This window comes from Macaca nemestrina, chromosome 7, assembly GCF_043159975.1.
Source record: "Macaca nemestrina isolate mMacNem1 chromosome 7, mMacNem.hap1, whole genome shotgun sequence".
NCBI lineage: Eukaryota > Metazoa > Chordata > Mammalia > Primates > Cercopithecidae > Macaca > Macaca nemestrina.
This window is the reverse complement of record NC_092131.1, coordinates 58,988,134-59,001,531: the sequence shown is the minus strand read 5'-3', so window position 1 is coordinate 59,001,531 and position 13,398 is coordinate 58,988,134. Positions and strand designations below refer to the sequence as shown.

Here is a 13,398-nt window from a genome sequence, read left to right as displayed (position 1 = left end):
TTTGGACTTCACTGGGAGGATGCAACTTGGCAAAACACAGTGATACTGGGCTGCAAATGGTTTGTAAAAACATCAATGGTCCCACTTGGGAGTCAGTACATCTACTATTCGAACTAGATTGCATTGGCTCTGTTGGCAGTAATATGGGTGCATGTATGCAGTTATCACTAAAAGGCTTTTCATACTGTGACAATCAGATCCCCTGGTGCTCAGATATTGCATTCATTTTCTAACTCATTCATCATGTGAATGGAATGAGGAAATAATAGGATCTGTTCATCATACTTAGCCATCATTTAGTGAGGACACCATGTTCAGCCTTTTTGGATGAATAAAGAAAGATAAGTAAGAGGCTTAGCACTCCTAACATCTGACAGTCCTAGCACCTCGTGAGGGCAAACGTCACTCAGGAACCATATCACAACAGACAAGTCCTTGAGAAATAGGGAGGATGACGAATCTAACAGAGCCCACCAGGCAATTCCGGGCAGCCACACCTTCAAAACCCTGCTTCTTATTTTACCACATTCTCGATAAATCTGTTAGTTACATTCAAATATTCTCAACTAACTTAGAATAAAATTGTATATCTTTTGACCCTGCAAATCCACTTTCAAGAATTTATTCTTAAAAAATCAGAAATGTGCATAAATACAAATGTTCAAGAATGTTGATTCCTGTGATATTTTAAATAGTGAAAAATTGGAAACAACCTAAATTTCCAGGAAGTTTAGGTTACTTAAATAGATTATAAAAGAGCATGCATCATAAACAATATTTGTGAAGAGCATTTAGATGGAGTATATGAAGAAATATGCAACTATGTGAAGTGAAAAATCAGATTACAAAATAATACTTATTTTGCCAATTAGGTAAGAAAAAAGTACTAGTAATTATTCTCTCTAGGTTAGTAATTTGAAATAATGATTTTTTTCTTTTCCATTTTTTTGTGTCTCTTAATATTTCAATAACAAATACATGCAAAAAAAGCTAGAACAAATGACATTTTTAAGAATTCAAGAGTGAGATAATAGCTTTCTGGCCTGCAATTATGTTGACTTTGTTTTACAATATACAAGAAAATAAACTAGCAACTTTAGATTGGAAGAAATTACTAGCATTTGGGAAGCAGACAGAAGCCAATAGCAGCCAAAACCACGAAATGACTGGGACAAAATAGAGAGAGGGACTAAAGAATGTTCCTCAATGAGAATACTTGGACACATGGCAGGGAACATCACACACCAGGGCCTGTCCTGGGGTAGGGGGAGTGGGGAGGATAGCATTAGGAGAAACACCCAATGTAAATGACAAGTTAATGAGTGCAGCAAACCAACAGGACACATGTATACATATGTAACAAACCTGCACGTTGTGCACATGTACCCTAGAACTTAAAGTATAATAAAATAAATAAAGAAAGAATGTTCCTTACTGAAACATTTTTTGCTCCATTTTCTCCTTTGATTAGAATATACCGCCTTCCACCATGGCAACATTCCAACACAGACACTTCTACATGTAGTTTGCTATGTATGAACTGTTCATTATTGTTTCATTTATTCTTTCTAGGTCCCTGTTACTTCTTGAGAGAATGGAAAGATCGTGGCAAACAAGATAGAATTATTTCTGCTTTTGTGGAATTTAAATTTTCTTTTAATTCTTGCAATCATCCCACAAGGTAAATTGCTTATTCCTCAGAGGAAGTTAAGAGAGTTTATGTTACTTGCCATAGGTAGTCAAGAGAACTAGTATTCAACCCAGGTCCTCTGATTCCTTAAGACCAAGGTTCTTTGGACTATACCAGCAGTTCTCAAATATTTTTGAAAAGTGACATGCATTGATTTAAATAAACTTGTAATTGCCATATTTCACCAATTCTGATGAACACTTTTTCACCTTTCATCTCATCTGAAAACAAGCAGCATTTATTATGGCTGTTGGCAAGGAAATTATAGAGATTAAATTCTGGCACCCTGAATATTTGCATCCATTCTTGCAAAGATGATATCAGTGGCTTGCAAGAAAATCCCAGAGGTAGTGGTGGAGTGCTCTTTCAGAAATACTGCCTTACTAATACTCTCGATGGCACAGAGGATATTATCTGGAAAACATAGACATTGGGTAGTCAGATTTCAGATACAAAGAAGTTTTAGAAATACTTGAAGAAATTCAGATTGTTTGCATGCCTAAATAAGACTAAAAGAGTGCTTTCAGTAAGTATAACATTTTTAAAAGCTCAAGTGATGAAAAATCATTGTAGCATGTTTATTTTGGCGGTTATTTTCTCTTTCTTAATAATATAATATAATACATCTTGCCTTCCATGTAATTATATATTCAATGCAATGTGGTATATCTACAACACTTTGGGCTTGACTAATGAGTTGGAATTATAAGCACCAGCACCTTCACATCAAGCTTCAACTGGAATAACTCTTCAAGGGGCTTGGCACCTCTCCTCTTTCTTGATGGGTAAAGATTAGCACCATCAGAACTTCACTGCAAACTTGATCATTGAAATCATGTTTTGGCAATTACTGAAATATGTCTAAGGGATTTGATATTGCATGAGCCAGAGATTCTTGACACTCAGACCTCCTAAGTCTACTCCAAACTATGCCCAAATGAGATGGGGTGAAGTAAGATGTGCGAACTTTATAGGCACCAGTTGTAGAATCAGGTTTCTCTGGTTTCAAGGCTAAACTACCTATTTTCTTTTTTTGGCAATGTGACCTTGGATAAATTACTTAAACTTTCTATGCCTCTGTTTCCCCATCCATAAATATTAATAGTGCTAATCTCATAGGGTTTAGAAGATTGAAAGAGAAAATCCCTGTCAACTTCCAAGATGTTTTAAGTATTCAACAAATATTGTGAGGGAGGGAATAAGCCTAAAATTATAGGTTTACCTTTGAGACTTTGCCTCCAATCTTCCAACAAAATATGATCTATAATCTGCTTTCACCAATGACAGATATTTATTGAGCACTTTTGCTGTGGAAGGCACCCTCTAGAAATTTATCATCTATTAGAGGGATGAAATACAGATGACACAAAAACAACTACAAGACAGTATATTATAAGTGGTATGGAAAATGGCACTTTACAATTCTAGAAGAGGTGATATTGCTTCTAGCATGGCCAGGAAGACTTCACAGAGGCAGTAGGATTTGGAACTTCAGACCCAACACTAATCTGAAAAGAAAACAAATAAAGAGCCACTGGAGTTTTGTGAACACAAGTGACCTACTCAAGGTCATGTTTTAGTGAACATTCTTTGTAGATCAACAGGAATATAGATCAGCTCCTCTTTGGAGGAGAGCAAGGGAAAAAGGTGACATTTTCCTGCGGTCTTGTTAAGTGTATTTAGCAATAGGTCAGCTCAGAAGAGAAGCAAGATCTTCAACAACAAAGATTTTAAAGCTGTTAAAGGAGTGGGTGAGGCAAAAGGAAATAGTTATCCACAAGAAGACTACTGAATTCGGACTGCGACAACAAAAAAAGTGAGATTCAGGTTACAGTTGCCAGTTGAGAGTTGAACAAATTAGATTAATACAGGCTGGGGAAGAATTTGCTAAATTTAAAATACTCTATCTCAAGTTAGGTCAATGACTCTATGACAAACACAAGAGTAATTAATGTGTAACTTCAGGCTAAAAGGAGAAATTGAAAAGCTGAATTAAATAAAGCACATCAATAATAGTGACATTCAAAAACCCACCACGGCCATTTGCTCCACGATTACCAAAGTCCCTGAACAATGAAATCTCACGATAAAAGATGCATTCATCACAAAGTGGGAGAGAAATGATTCCAGGAATCTGCCTTAATTTTTATTACCACTATCATAAAACTGTTATGGGATTATTAATATTGATGTTTGTTCAGGGATTATACATCACCATTTCATGCAAGCAGCTTAAAAGTTGCCTTCTGTGAAGCCCACCAAGCTGTTTACATAACCCTAAATGGATGGCAAGAGTTCAACTGGTAATTGTGATTTCAGACATAGTTTGTATTAGTCACTCTCCTAATGTCTAATCACTACAGTTCATGAGAAACAACAAAAGACAGGCAAGTGTTTTCAGTTCCCTGAGATGATCTACTTTGGGCATTCGGTGTCACAGATCAAATAGGTTACTGCAAACATATACAAAAGGGTTTATTAAGGCTATTAAATAACTAAAATTATATAGCTAAGAGATCAAAAATATGTGTTTAAACACTTTATGAGAGATAGAAAAATTAGGTCAGACACAGATGGGAATTATTTAGGTTTACTCTTAACTCTTCTGAAAATCATCATTGACTCTCTGGCTGCCACTCACCCCTTCTCCCTATTTCTAGCTCAGAACAACACATCTGTTGTTATTTCCTCTCATATTAATGTTTCTACATTTGTGGGTCAGCACTTCCCCTAACAGGAGCACAAGAGAAAAAGCATTCTGAGGGAAATGGCTAAATAGCTAACTAGAAAGATTTGGGCCAGCTTGTATCTGAATTCTGAATGCAGCTACCTAAAGGAAGGCAGATCAGCCACAGAGCGTCGTGTGATCTATAGCCCCAAGCTCTGGGGAATGGATTAGAGCAGAGATGGTTTCAGTTTATGGGGGAAATCCTAGGATCTCAGAAAACAAGTATCAAGGATAATACTGCATATCTACCCATGGTGAAATTCTGCCAATTCAAAGAGTGTATGCAGAGGCAGACAGGGACCTGAGGATGACTGGCCTCCATTAGAAAGAGAGAGCTTCATAACTGAATGATGACAGGATACGGACCAGAGCCCAAAGGCTACATAAAACAAGGAGGCCTTCCTTGAAGTCAAAGTCATAGGACATCCATCAGGATTGATATTTATTGTCTTCAGGGGCTACACCATTCCTGTAAATAGATGAAATCATCCCCCAAATGGTTCTCAGCCTTTGCTGCACATTGAAGAGCTTTAAATAATACTAATAATACTAATTCCTGGGTTCCACTCCCAAAGCTGCTAATGTGGTTGGTTGGAGATGCAGACTGGGAATCATATGTGAGTGCCCCCAGGTGATTCTGATATAGAGCTAAGGCTGAAATCCAGGAGCCTGGGGTGATAGAACAGGGAAGGATGAACATGTGACTAACTAGGGAATATGTCATGCTTAAAACTATTCACATTCTTTTGTTTTTTAAACACTGAGTTGGCCATGTAAACATCTCCATTGTCTGGAGCCCAGAGTTTGTAAAGGAACCAAGAAAGACTCAACAAAAACCAACTCATCCTTAGAAAATGGTGCTAATGAAATAAAATTATGGTAAAGATGATGGGAACTATGACTTGCTAATACTGAGCATTAACTTTGTGCCACACATCATCTCCTTTAATCTTCTAATCCTTAGAATGTCACCAGAACAACAATGCCTAGCACATAGGAAGTAGTCAATAAATATTTGTGAATAAATGTCGCATTTTACATATGGGAAACAAAGGCTCAGAGAGGTTAAATAATTTGTCCACCGTTACACAGTTAGTAGTGAAAGATCCAGGATTTGACTCCAAGTCTGTCTAAATCTTACCACTTGGCTGTGCTGCCTTCGTCTTTGAGAAGTCTGAATTATCCAACAACTCAGAGAGAAATGTAGTCTTAGGGACCTGGTAAGGTATTTGCCCTAGATACAAGTTGTAGTTGAGACACATAGCAGCACTGGCTCTCACTTTCCAGAAACAACTTGATCACTAAATTGAAAAAGCACAATAGACTCCACACCTAAAAGACTGGTTGAATCATTTTAACAATCTAATAATAACAATATTTACATGATATTCAAAGCAATTCCAAGAATTAACCAACTCTAAGTAACTAGAGCATCTGCTACAGAAGATAAAATAGGATAGCAGATTTGATATACCAGCAAACTCCCAGTAACAAGCAATCGATGAAAGAGATGCATACATGCTTAAAAGACTATCCATAATGGGGAAGGAGGAAAAAAAAACAGCCAATATATGGTGTCAGCTACCAAGTCATATACAAAAAAGAATTGGAAAGGAGAAGGCTAACATAAACAACTAATGGCAACAGTGCAAGCTGAATATAAATAAGTAGCCCTAAAGGTCAGGCCTTAAAGGGGCTTGAACTTTATTCAACACATGCTGTTTTCACTCCCTAGAATCCTTCTCTCTTTTTTCTATCTGGAAAGGTGACTCATATCTAAGGCATGGCTCTACTGTGAACAGGTCTCCAACTCTTTTCATCAAAGCAAATAATTTTCTGACATCTATTATCACAATATTTTCTATATATCTCTAACACAACTTTCACAATTTGTATCACAATTATATATGTATTAAATCTCCCTTTTGGCATGAGCTCTTTAAAAAAATGAGAGAGGCCATAATTTGTCTTTGGGTCCCCAAACCTTGGCATGGTGCTTGGCCCACACTAGATGATAAATATTTGAAGGAATGTTTCTGCCAAAAGAAGCCTTTAGCTGCCTCTAACAGCCACATGGGGAAACCTATTAACCTTTAATTGATACTGAAAGTGTTACTATATTTTCCTATATAGTCAATCCCAAAGGCAAGCTGGTAAAGTTTAGTTCCAGTATAACTTCCAGGATATTAAATCTGGTCCTAAAGTTGCATTCAAGAATACTCTATAAAAGCACAGGTTTTCTGCAGCCATCAAAAACTGTCAGTTCATATTTACAGGATCATAATACCATGGTTCTCCATAGCCAAAAGTAAACATTTACTGTTCTATAAACGAACTTTGCTTTAAGAAAAATTCACTTAAAGAAACACAGCCTCTAGTGTAGTTTAGCTCTATTATGCAATAAATGTATAATGTTGACCCAAGAACACTCTGAAGATTTAAGAAGGTACATCAACTCATTAGGCCATGAAATCACAAATTTAGAGTCTATTATATTGAAAAGAGTTAATGCTAATCACCCCTCCCTATCCAATCTCTTAAAAAAAAAAAAAAAAAAAAAAAAACCTTATAAAGGGAAGATCTGTTGGTAAGAATTAAATTGCCTTAGAGAGCAGCATTTTTAAACTAATAGCCAGAGTAAGGCTCACAGACAAAATACTTGACCTGTGAAATATCTCTTGCTTACTTTTAATGACTATCTTCAACTCAGGAGTTTGTCATAATCACTGCTTCTTATTGATGTGATGGTAAATTAATCTTTGCACTCTGTCAGAAAAAAAAAAAAAAAAAAACTGAATGCACCTGAATACACCCTTAAAGTTATGTTCTGAAAATCAATTTTTCTTGATGAAAGATGGTAAATCAGTTTTTAATAATTTAGATTCTTCAGTGTGAAATTGTACTTACGATAGAAGATATTTTAAAAAGCTGTTTTGATAGAAATAAATGAAACAACGTACAATAAAGTTTGATCCATGTGCCAATATAAACACCCTTCACTTTACATAGAGACAATAAAAATTCCCTTTTAAGGGAATTTTTGGGAGTGTGGTGCAGGAAAGGAGTTGGGGAGAGGGAGAGGGAGAAGAAGAGGGAGTGAAAGAGTGAAAAAGTAAAGGATACACATATTATTGAAATAAAAATTAACTGTTATTATTTCAGTTACTAAGAATAATCTTATGAAAGATTTCCTTTGATAATCCAGTCTTCAACTCCAAATAAATGTTTAGGATTCATAATCCCTGTGCTGATAATCCTTGATAAAATGGCAAGTGTTTCCCTCAGCAATATCTAAGTACGGTGGTAAGAAACATGAGCTCTACTCCAGCTGTCATCTGGCAGGTGCCCCTCTGGGACAAAGTTTCCAGAGGAAGGAACAGGTAGCAATCTGTGCTATTCTGTAGCCTCCACTGGTGATAGTTAGGCAAACAGGGTCTGAAGTAGATCCCCAGCAAACTCTAGCAGACCTGCAGCAGAGGGGCCTGCTAGAAGAAAAATTAACAAACAGAAAGAAATAGCATCAACATCAACAAAAAGGACGTCCACACAGAAACCCCATCTGAAGGTCACCAACACCAAAAACTAAAGGAAGATAAATCCATAAAGATGAGGAAAAACCAGCAGAAAAAGACTGAAAATGCCAAAAACCAGAATGCCTCTTCTCCAAGGGATCACAACACAACTCCTCACTAGCAAGGGAACAAAACTGGATGGAGAATGAGTTTAACGAATTCATAGAAGTAGGTTTCAGAAGGTGGGTAATAACAAACTCCTCTGAGCTAAAGAAGCATTTTCTAACCCAATGCAAGGAAGCTAAGAACCTTGAAAAAAGGGTAGAGGAATTGCTAATTAGAATAACCAGTTTAGAGAATAACATAAATGACCTAATTGAGCTGAAAAACACAGCACAAGAACATTGTAAAGCATATAGAGGTATCAATAGCAAATCAATAAAGCAAAAGAAAAGATATCGGAGATTGAAGATCAACTTAAAGAAATGAAACGAGAAGAAAAGATTAGAGAAAAAATAATGACAGGGAACGAACAAAGCCTCCAAGAAATATGGGACTATGTGAAAAGACCAAACCTACGTTTGACTGGTATACCTGAAAGTGACAGGGAGAATGGAACCAAGTTGGAAAACACTCTTCAGGATATTATCTAGGAGAAATTCCCCAACCTAGTAAGACAGGCCAACATTCAAATTCAGGAAATATAGAGAACAGCACAAAAATACTCCTTGAGAAGAGCAATCCCAAAACACATAATCATCAGATTCACCAAGGTTGAAATGAAGAAAAAAAATGGTAACGGCAGCAAGAGAAAAAGGTTGGGTTACACACAAAGGGAAGCCCATCAGACTAACAATGAATCTCTCTGCACAAACCCTGTAAGCCAGAAGAGAGTTGGGGCAATATTCAACATTCCCAAAGAAAAGAATTTCCAACCCAGAATTTTATATGCAGCCAAACTAAGCTTCATAAGCAAAGGAGAAATAAAATCCTTTACAGAAAAGCAAATGCTAAGAGATTTTGTCACCACCAGGCCTGCCTTACAAGAGCTCCTGAAGAAAACACTAGACATGCAAAGGGAAAACCAGTACCAGCCACTGCAAAAACATACCAAATTGTAAAGACCATTGACACTCTGAAGAAACTGTATCAACTAGTGGGCAAAATAACCAGCTAGCATCATAATGACAGTATCAATACCACAAAAAAATATATTAACCTTAAATGAAAACAGGCTAAATGCCCCAATTAAAAGACACAGACTCACAAATTGGATAAAGAGTCAAGACCCATCAGTGTGCTATATTCAGGAGACCCATCTCTCATGAAAAGACACACATAGGCTCAAAATAAAGGGATGGAGGAAGATTTACCAAGCAAATGGAAACCAAAAAAAGCAGGGGTTGCAATCCTAGTCTTTGATAAAACAGACTCTAAACTAACAAAGATTAAAAAAAGACAAAGAAGGGCATTACATAGTGGTAAAGGGATCAATGCAACAAGAAGAGCTAACTATTCTAAATATATATGCACCCAATACAGCAGCACCCAGAATCATAAAGTGAGGTCTTAGAGACCTACAAAGAGACTTACACTCCCACACAATAATAGTGGGAGACTTTACCATGTCACTGTCAATACTAGACAGATTAATGATGCAGAAAATTAACAAGGATATTCAGGACTTAAACTCGGCTCTGGACCAAGCAGACCTAACAGACACCTACAGAACTCTCCACCCAAAATCAACAGAATATACATTCTTTTCAGCACCACATTGCACTTATCCTAAAATAGACCACATAATCCTCAGCAAATGCAAAAGAATGGAAATCATAACAAAAAATCTCTCAGACCACAGTGCAATCAAATTAGAACTCAGAGTTAAGAAACTCACTCAAGAGGCACTGGAGCAAGATGGCTGAATAGGAACAGCACCAGTCTCCAACTCCCAGCGCAAGCGACACAGAAGACCGGTGATTTCTGCATTTTCAACTGAGGTACTGGGTTCATCTCACTGGGGAGTGCCGGACGATTGGTGCTGGTCAGCTGCTGCAGCCCGACCAGTGAGAGCTGAAGCAGGGCGAGGCATTGCCTCACCTGGGAAGCGCAAGGGGGAAGGGAGTCCCTTTTCCTAGCCAGGGGAACTGAGACACACAACACCTGGAAAAGCAGGTAACTCCCACCCCAATACTGCGCTTTAAGCAAACAGGCACACCAGGAGATCATATCCCACACCTGGCCGGGAGGGTCCCACACCCACGGAGCCTCCCTCATTGCTAGCACAGCAGTCTGTGATCTACCGGCAAGGCAGCAGCGAGGTTGGGGGAGGGGCGCCCGCCATTGCTGAGGCTTAAGTAGGTAAACAAAGCTGCTGGGAAGCTCGAACTGGGTGGAGCTCACAGCAGCTCAAGGAAACCTGCATGTCTCTGTAGACTCCACCTCTGGGGACAGGGCAATAACAAACACAGCCAAAACCTCTGCAGACGCAAACGACTCTGTCTGACAGCTTTGAAGAGAGCAGTGGATCTCCCAACACGGAGGTTGAGATCTGAGAAGGGACAGACTCCCTGCTCAAGTGGGTCCCTGACCCCTGAGTAGCCTAACTGGGAGACATCCCCCACTAGGGGCAGTCTGACACCCCACACCTCACAGGGTGGAGTACACCCCTGAGAGGAAGCTTCCAAAGCAAGAATCAGACAGGTACACTCGCTGTTCAGAAATATTCTATCTTCTGCAGCCTCTGCTGCTGATACCCAGGCAAACAGGGTCTGGAGTGGACCTCAATCAATCTCCAACAGACCTACAGCTGAGGGTCCTGACTGTTAGAAGGAAAACTATCAAACAGGAAGGACACCTACACCAAAACCCCATCAGTACATCACCATCATCAAAGACCAGAGGCAGATAAAACCACAAAGATGGGGAAAAAGCAGGGCAGAAAAGCTGGAAATTCAAAAAATAAGAGCGCATCTCCCCCGGCAAAGGAGCGCAGCTCATCGCCAGCAACAGATCAAAGCTGGACGGAGAATGACTTTGACGAGATGAGAGAAGAAGGCTTCAGTCCATCAAATTTCTCAGAGCTAAAGGAGGAATTACGTACCCAGCGTAAAGAAACTAAAAGTCTTGAAAAAAAAGTGGAAGAATTGATGGCTAGAGTAATTAATGCAGAGAAAGTCATAAACGAAATGAAAGAGATGAAAACCATGACACGAGAAATACGTGACAAATGCACAAGCTTCAGTAACCGACTCGATCAACTGGAAGAAAGAGTATCAGCGATTGAGGATCAAATGAATGAAATGAAGCGAGAAGAGAAACCAAAAGAAAAAAGAAGAAAAAGAAATGAACAAAGCCTGCAAGAAGTATGGGATTATGTAAAAAGACCAAATCTACGTCTGATTGGGGTGCCTGAAAGTGAGGGGGAAAATGGAACCAAGTTGGAAAACACTCTTCAGGATATCATCCAGGAGAACTTCCCCAACCTAGTAGGGCAGGCCAACATTCAAATCCAGGAAATACAGAGAACGCCACAAAGATACTCCTCGAGAAGAGCAACTCCAAGACATATAATTGCCAGATTCACCAAAGTTGAAATGAAGGAAAAAATTTTAAGGGCAGCCAGAGAGAAAGGTCGGGTTACCCACAAAGGGAAGCCCATCAGACTAACAGCAGATCTCTCGGCAGAAACTCTCCAAGCCAGAAGAGAGTGGGGGCCAATATTCAACATTCTGAAACAAAAGAATTTTAAACCCAGAATCTCATATCCAGCCAAACTAAGTTTCATAAGTGAAGGAGAAATAAAATCCTTTACAGATAAGCAAATGCTTAGAGATTTTGTCACCACTAGGCCTGCCTTACAAGAGACCCTGAAGGAAGCACTAAACATGGAAAGGAACAACCGGTACCAGCCATTGCAAAAACATGCCAAAATGTAAAGACCATCGAGGCTAGGAAGAAACTGCATCAACTAACGAGCAAAATAACCAGTTAATATCATAATGGCAGGATCAAGTTCACACATAACAATCTTAACCTTAAATGTAAATGGACTAAATGCTCCAATTAAAAGACACAGACTGGCAAACTGGATAAAGAGTCAAGACCCATTAGTCTGCTGTATTCAGGAGACCCATCTCACATGCAGAGACATACATAGGCTCAAAATAAAGGGATGGAGGAAGATTTACCAAGCAAATGGAGAACAAAAAAAAGCGGGGGTTGCAATACTAGTCTCTGATAAAACAGACTTTAAACCATCAAAGATCAAAAGAGACAAAGAAGGCCATTACATAATGGTAAAGGGATCAATTCAACAGGAAGAGCTAACTATCCTAAATATATATGCACCCAATACAGGAGCACCCAGATTCATCAAGCAAGTCCTTAGAGACTTACAAAGAGACTTAGACTCCCATACAATAATAATGGGAGACTTCAACACTCCACTGTCAACATTAGACAGATCAACGAGACAGAAAGTTAACAAGGATATCCAGGAATTGAACTCATCTCTGCAGCAAGCAGACCTAATAGACATCTATAGAACTCTCCACCCCAAATCAACAGAATATACATTCTTCTCAGCACCACATCGTACTTACTCCAAAATTGACCATGTAATTGGAAGTAAAGCACTCCTCAGCAAATGTACAAGAACAGAAATTATAACAAACTGTCTCTCAGACCACAGTGCAATCAAACTAGAACTCAGGACTAAGAAACTCAATCAAAACCGCTCAACTACATGGAAACTGAACAACCTGCTCCTGAATGACTACTGGGTACATAATGAAATGAAGGCAGAAATAAAGATGTTCTTTGAAACCAATGAGAACAAAGATACAACATACCAGAATCTCTGGGACACATTTAAAGCAGTATGGAGAGGGAAATTTATAGCACTAAATGCCCACAAGAGAAAGCAGGAAAGATCTAAAATTGACACTCTAACATCGCAATTAAAAGAACTAGAGAAGCAAGAGCAAACACATTCGAAAGCTAGCAGAAGGCTAGAAATAACTAAGATCAGAGCAGAACTGAAGGAGATAGAGACACAAAAAACTCTCCAAAAAATCAATGAATCCAGGAGTTGGTTTTTTGAAAAGATCAACAAAATTGACAGACCACTAGCAAGACTAATAAAGAAGAAAAGAGAGAAGAATCAAATCGACGCAATAAAAAATGATAAAGGGGATATCACCACCAACCCCACAGAAATACAAACTACCATCAGAGAATACTATAAACACCTCTACGCAAATCAACTGGAAAATCTAGAAGAAATGGATAATTTCCTGGACACTTTCAGTCTTCCAAGACTAAACCAGGAAGAAGTTGAATCCCTGAATAGACCAATAGCAGGCTCTGAAATTGAGGCAATAATTAATAGCCTACCAACCAAAAAAAGTCCAGGACCAGATGGATTCACAGCTGAATTCTACCAGAGGTACAAGGAGGAGTTGGTA

General features: G+C 38.6%; 1 long non-coding RNA gene across 1 annotated transcript in view; it reads right to left on the bottom strand.

The window, feature by feature from the left end:
- Positions 1 to 3,050: 3,050 nt before the first annotated feature.
- The window catches only part of LOC105481871 (uncharacterized), a 140,531-nt gene continuing 130,183 nt past the window's right edge, over positions 3,051 to 13,398 (bottom strand). Inside the window, exon 3 of the long non-coding RNA XR_987230.2 lies at positions 3,051 to 3,198. This is a non-coding gene — a long non-coding RNA (uncharacterized lncRNA). The remainder of the gene's footprint in view (positions 3,199 to 13,398) is intronic.